This window comes from Zingiber officinale, chromosome 4B, assembly GCF_018446385.1.
Source record: "Zingiber officinale cultivar Zhangliang chromosome 4B, Zo_v1.1, whole genome shotgun sequence".
In the NCBI taxonomy this organism is placed as follows: Eukaryota; Viridiplantae; Streptophyta; class Magnoliopsida; order Zingiberales; family Zingiberaceae; genus Zingiber; species Zingiber officinale.
In genome coordinates, this window is record NC_055993.1 from 69,824,495 (window position 1) to 69,830,949 (window position 6,455).

The 6,455-nt window shown below is 35.4% G+C and overlaps 1 long non-coding RNA gene across 7 annotated transcripts; it reads right to left on the bottom strand.

The window, feature by feature from the left end:
- Nucleotides 1-3,070: 3,070 nt before the first annotated feature.
- Nucleotides 3,071-5,825, bottom strand: LOC121975131. Of its 7 annotated transcripts, none has more exons than XR_006110271.1 (4): nucleotides 5,476-5,825; nucleotides 4,811-5,392; nucleotides 3,416-4,227; nucleotides 3,071-3,345 (listed from the first exon to the last, which is right to left on the bottom strand). It is a non-coding gene; the product is annotated as an uncharacterized LOC121975131 (long non-coding RNA). The 7 variants fall into 7 exon arrangements; XR_006110268.1 differs by having other exon boundaries at nucleotides 3,416-4,001; nucleotides 4,084-5,392; XR_006110269.1 differs by having other exon boundaries at nucleotides 3,416-4,001; nucleotides 4,060-5,392.
- Between the last annotated feature and the right edge of the window lie 630 nt (nucleotides 5,826-6,455).

Here is a 6,455-nt window from a genome sequence, read left to right on the forward strand (position 1 = left end):
GGTCCTAAAATAGCACTACACCTTGCAAAGATACGATCCGCGAAAAAAATAAAACTTTATATATATCGACCCTATATCCCACAAAGGAATATGCATAAAGTCTAGATCGAACAAAATGTAAAATCCTAAATATAATACAACTCCTGCTGTATTTAATAAATACAATCATGCACACACATAAAATGCACTCGACATGTCCGAGGGTCCAATAACACACAATCACAATAGGCCATAATAGTCGAAGCCTGCAACCACAGAGTTAATCTATTTACACATCCTACTATCATCCTACCTAAAATATGTATGACATGTACATAATTAAACTAAAAACCAAACAGACAGAGGTATAATCTAGCTCTGATACCAATTGCTGTTTGCTACTCAGAATACCATCCTAGTTCCCCTGTACAAAAATTTATACAAGCATAAAACTATCTTAGCTACCCATGTGCTCTACTAAAGTTAAATTTAGATTGCAAATGATGCTTAACATTATTAATCCAAATTTTTCTTTAGAAGTTAAATTTGGATTGAGAATGAAACTTAACATTCTTACTCCAAGTTCAACCGATGTGATCTTCCTAAGTTAAACCATATTACAGAAGTTATCAAATATCTATTTCAAAGATCGACTTCCAGGTTAAACATGGCAAGGCCTAGGCCTTTTTGGGTATGAGACCATCCACCACTTCCTAAACAAAGTTTCACAAAGAAATTGGATATTTAACTTCTTACAGTAAACTAGGTTTAACTATAGAGACCTCAATAGAAACACATTATCAAAACATGAAATCGAAAAATAAAATCGATAACAAAAACGATAACTAAAACTGATAACCTCTTGTATTTAGTTTTTCAAGATCTATACAAAAGATGAACTAGTTATGATGCGGAAACTAATAACTAGTTATACCTTTTGTAGCTTATAGACCTCTTGATCTTCTATTGTATTCTTCTCCTTTTCTTGGACGTCGTGTGGGCGTCGATCTTTCAAGAGGAAATCCACCCAAGATTCTTCCTTTGCTTCCGAGATCCGGCCACCAACTAACCTCCAAGGGATGCTAGACAAGAGAGCTTCCTTCTCTTCTTCTTCTCCTTCAAGCAACTGGCCACCAAGAGATCTCACACAATTGATGCCGCCGGCCTCCAAGAGAGAAAACAAAAGGAGAGAAGAGAAAGAATAGGGTCGGCCACCAAGGAATTGGAAGAGAAGAATAGAAAATGTGTTATAGGGTGAGGCACCCCCTCCTCCTCTTTTATAATCCTTAATCTTGACAAAAAAGAAAAGTTTTAAACATAATTAAAACTTCCTTATATTCCTTGCCAATGACTAAAAAGGAAAGTTTTAAAACAAAAAATTAAAACTTCCTTTTAAGCTTGTCATGGTCGGCCATATTCAAGTGCTCCAAATAAGGAAAGTTTTAAATACAAAATTAAAATTTCCTCATTTGTTTCCGGTAAGAATTTTTTTTTTAAAAAAACTCTTTTAAATCCCTTATTAGTTATTAAAGGAAAATTTTATAAATTAAAATCTCTCTTTTAAAACATGTGGATGGTTACAAAAAAGGAAAATTTTATCAAAAATTAAAATCTTCCTTTTAACTACAAATAAGGAAAGATATCAAACATTTCTCTTAATCCTTTGTAGAAAACTATAAAAGGAAAGATTTTAAAATTTAAAAAACTCTCTTTTAAAACCATAGCTTCCACATAAGGAAAGATTTTAAAATTTTTAATCACTCTTTTATTTAATGTGTAGCCGACCACCTTGCTTGGGCTCTAAGCTTGGCCGGCCATAATCTTGGCTCCATCCTTTGGCTTGGCCAGCCCTAGCTTGGGCTCCAAGCTTGGCTTGGCCGGCCACAAAGAGATGGGTAAGAAAGTTGGCTCTAAGTGGATATAAGGCTTTATAAATAAGAGGCTACAATAGGGACCAAGAGGAGAAATTGGTTTTGGTCTCCCAATGAGCTTGAGCTTCCCGTGTTCGCCCCGAACACTCAACTCAAGTTCATCAATAATAACTCATACCACTAAAGGGCTATTATTGCACCACCGCACCAATCTCATATTACAATATGGGCTCCTTCTTATCATGAGTGCATTAGTCTCCTGTGTTTAAGATATTGAATGTCAACTAATTAAATGAGTTACTGACAACTCACTTAATTAATATCTAGCTCCAAGAGTAGTATAACTCAACCTTATTGTCATGTCGGACTAAGTCCACTTGCAGGGTTTACATGACAATCCTTTTGAGCTCCTCAAGGTGGCATCATCAACCTAGATTACTAGGACACAGTTTCATTTTATAATCAACAACACACCATATAAATAATATCATTTCCCAACTTATCCGGACTATTGATTTAACGAGCTAAATCACACCTTTTAAAAAATTAAAGAAATAAATATTAAGTATATGTGTTTGTTATTATATCAAGATTAAAAGTACGAACTTCCATAATAATATATGTTTTGTTCATTTATATAACCAGTATAAAAAGAAACTACCTCAAATGGTACTACTTAATACACTCATAGTGTACTAGTGTAATTTTATAGTCAAGATAAACTAATTACCAAATTACACTACATCACTCCAATGGGTTGTCCCATTCCATCTTGGTTGTGAGCTACTATTTATAACTTATAAGGATCTGAAAACATGATCTTCTATGTGTCTCCTCACACCATGTTATCTACAATATAAATTAAATGGACAACTACACTTAGCATAAATGTAGACATTTAACCAATGTGATTCTTATTTCTGTTGAATGTATACTAAAAGCCTAGCTTTTTGTATAAATATTTATTTAAAAATAAGAATCACATTGGTCAAATGTCTACATTTGTGCTAAGTGTAGTTGTCCATTTAGTTTATATTATAGATAACATAGTGTGAGAAGACACACAGAAGATCATGTTATCAATTCCTTATAAATTATAAATAGTTGCTCACAACTAAAGTAGTTTAGACTTTAAAATTCTAACTTATGTTCGAAAAAGACTATATATATATATATTCTAACCTCGTGGTTTAATTTGCAAAAATTGAGTACCTTGTACAAGATAAATCGTAATTCTCATCTACAAGATACTACATATGAGTTAGAGATACAACATTTTATAGAATCAAGATACAAAAAAAAAAATTTCAGTATATATAAAAAAGTGCCTACAGTGCCAAGATGTTCATCAAATGTAATCTTGTGTTAGTTTGACTCACAATTCCAGCATGTCGAGAATGTACTTGATAATTTGGTCATTTTGATTTTGGATCGCAGATGCACTACTTAAGGAATTACCATTGTTACTTAAATCAGCTTCTTATGCAATGTTTTCCTGCAAAATGAAAGTCATTTTCATTCACATGCTTGTTATTCTTTTCAGGATAAAATAATAGGAAGAAAACCTCATAATCTTCTTCTGTGTCAATCTTCTTTCTTCCTCTCTTTCTTGAATTATGCTCATCAAAAAGAGGATGCAAAAATGTATCCATTGATGCCATTGCATGCACCATCTTTTTAGCAAATAAATGAACTTTTTCTTAGTAAGTGAAAGCATCTTATGCTTGTGCTCCATAGTTTCTTCAGTGTTTAATTTTGATAGATGCCTACTTTTGCAATCAAGTATCACTTCACAACATCTGTTAGATTTTGAATGAAGAGTTTAAATCTCGACTAAGCATGTATCTAATAGATCGGGATACCAGATGGAAAAACATAAACTAAATAATATTCATTTGTTCATCCATCTTTTAATTTTCATTCATCCACCCATTCGAAGCCTTAAAAGTATTTTTTTTTCTTTCTCAAGATTATGTAATGTTTTATTCAGAAAAGAGAGAGAGAATCCACCCAAGAGACCTCAAATTGCAGAACCACTTGTCTACAAGTAGGGCAGGAATCATGCTTCACAAGCCACACATCAATGCACACCACATGGAAAATGTGGTTACGCATCGGCATCATCCTTGTAATATCTCCATCAATGAAATCCTATGAAAACAAACAAAATCATGAAAAAAGAAGAAATTCTAAACTAAAAAAAGAGTACCTGAAAGCAGACGGCACGACATACATTCCTCCCACATGAATTAATGATCTCATCACAACTTATCTTAAACATGGGCAACCTCTTGATAACATTAGGCAGCAAGCCTTTGTCCCTAGTGGCATCAAACATATCTGAGCTCTCTTTGTAGCTCACTTCAGCTGCATTAATCTGAGTTTAAGAATCAGTTATGAATTAGTCACTCTTGTATGTAAATGCAAGCCCAGAACTCTTTCCATCCAAAACTAAGTAGAATATGTGACAAATTGAGTATATGTAGTTTTCCTATAATCCTATCTTTGTCTATTACAGAGGGGACAACATAATACAGTTTCCATTTTAGTACAACAAACATGACCTCGAAACAAATAAAGGAAGGAGCTTATGTTTAAATTGACAAAAGAAAACTGAAGATTTAAATAAATGCTTACTCTCCCGATAGAAACAAAAAAATGAAGAAACAAGGACAGGATTTCCAAAGGCAGCATGACGAGTGCCCAAAAGCCTTCCAACCTAATAGCTTATTTTAGAGTATGCATGAAATAGCAAGCAAAGGTTACAAAAACTATTAAAACAATTCATATAAAGTATACAAGAAAATAAAGAAAAAAAAACTAACAGTATTGAGCTTTTGAAGACTTATCAAGAGCATACATTGCAACCAACAAATGTGACTAATGGGTGATGCACAAAGGATTAGGAACATCAATGTCAAAGCTGTGGCAATGACATAAATAAAGAAAGAAACTAATACCTTTCTCCCACCAATATTCAAGCTCAGTAGGCATAGGAAGTCTTAGAGGTGCTTTACAGAAAGAGTTCAACCACATCCCTCTTTTCTGATCTACTTCTTCAACATATGTCTTCCAGTAATTTGGAACATGTCTATAATATTTATCAATATCTTCCAATGCTTTATCTGGCAAAGACAAGCCAATATTTGTCTTACATCATAAAATTGATTGACGAATCCGAGAGCCATCCACACATCATCTTCTTCATAAAAAATATGGATGTTGAGGATCTCTATAAGGACCCCTCTCTTCCCTTACCACTTATGGGAACATAAAAACACAACATGAGGTTTTATTAAAGGTGGAGTCAAGGCAAAGAAATGGCATTTGAAACATGAAAGAAAACCATAGTTTGGAACATAAACTTGGTGGAATCGAGGCAAGCACCAATTTTAATAAGGGTGACTCGGACTCCGCATGACTTGAGGAGGACTCTGACGCAGCTCGTCGTCACCCCTTTCCCTAGCCCGCTCACCACTCCCCCTGTCACCAGCACGTATTTCATCACCTTCTCCAGACCGTGCGAGAGAAATTCCAAAATCCTATTTCACAGAAGAAGAAGTGATGTCACCTCCCTTGAGATCATTGAGCACAAAGTAGATGGAGGAGGTGAGGCAGCGGCCACCTCTTGTGCAGTCGACGCTCGTGGCCTCCTTGTCGCTAGCCTCCTCGTCGGCAACCCCCTTATCGTTGATAGAAGAAGATCTGTGTTATGGAGAGGAAAGGAGAAGCTGCGTGGGGAAGTTTAGGTGAACAAAAAAAATGAAAGGGGGACGACATGAGATCGTGATAAGATAGGAACACCGGGAGGAAGTTTTGTGGTTACAAATTTCCTGATCGTGAGTTGGAGGAGATGCGGTGTGATTGGACGGAGAAGTAAGGGCGTCATGTGTTGATTTTGATCGGGAGAGGAAGGGGCGTCGATCTAGGAAGGGGAAGAGGGAGATGAGGTTGAGAGAGATGGTCGGGCGGCTAGCAGCGAGGAGGAAAATGGTGTTGGCATCGCGACGGTATACGGTGGACGGCGCGATATAGGTTTAGGTTTGGAGGGAAGAGTGAAGTGTTGCAAATTTTGAATAAGTATTGGTGGAAAAATTAAATTATTTTATTTTGGTTCATTAACACCACTTTTAACAATGGGTTTTTACTATCCAATTTCATAGATAGAACAAAGAAGTTATCATAGACACCGGGATTTAAAAACCGCTGTTAAAATCGGTGTCTATTAATGAAAAAAAGGCGCTCATAGACATCGGCTAAAAAAATCGATATCTATGAGCGAAAATCTGCGCTCATGGACACCAGTTTTTGAAAACCCGGTGTAAAATACTCAAAGATATCGAAATTTGTTTAAAACCGTTGTTATTCCACCGGTGTCTATGAGGGTTTTCTTGTAGTGCAATTCAAGGTGATACTCCAGAAAGTCCGAATAAAAGGTTGCCCTCTATCACTGGGCCCTCTGGTCATACAATCCAAAGTACCTCCTCTATATGGTAACTAATCCCTAACATCAATATATTTACACCAATCACACATTTCTTCAAATACTTACAAGGTATAAGACACATAGAATATAGTATAAACACTTCATTAAATAAAGAAATG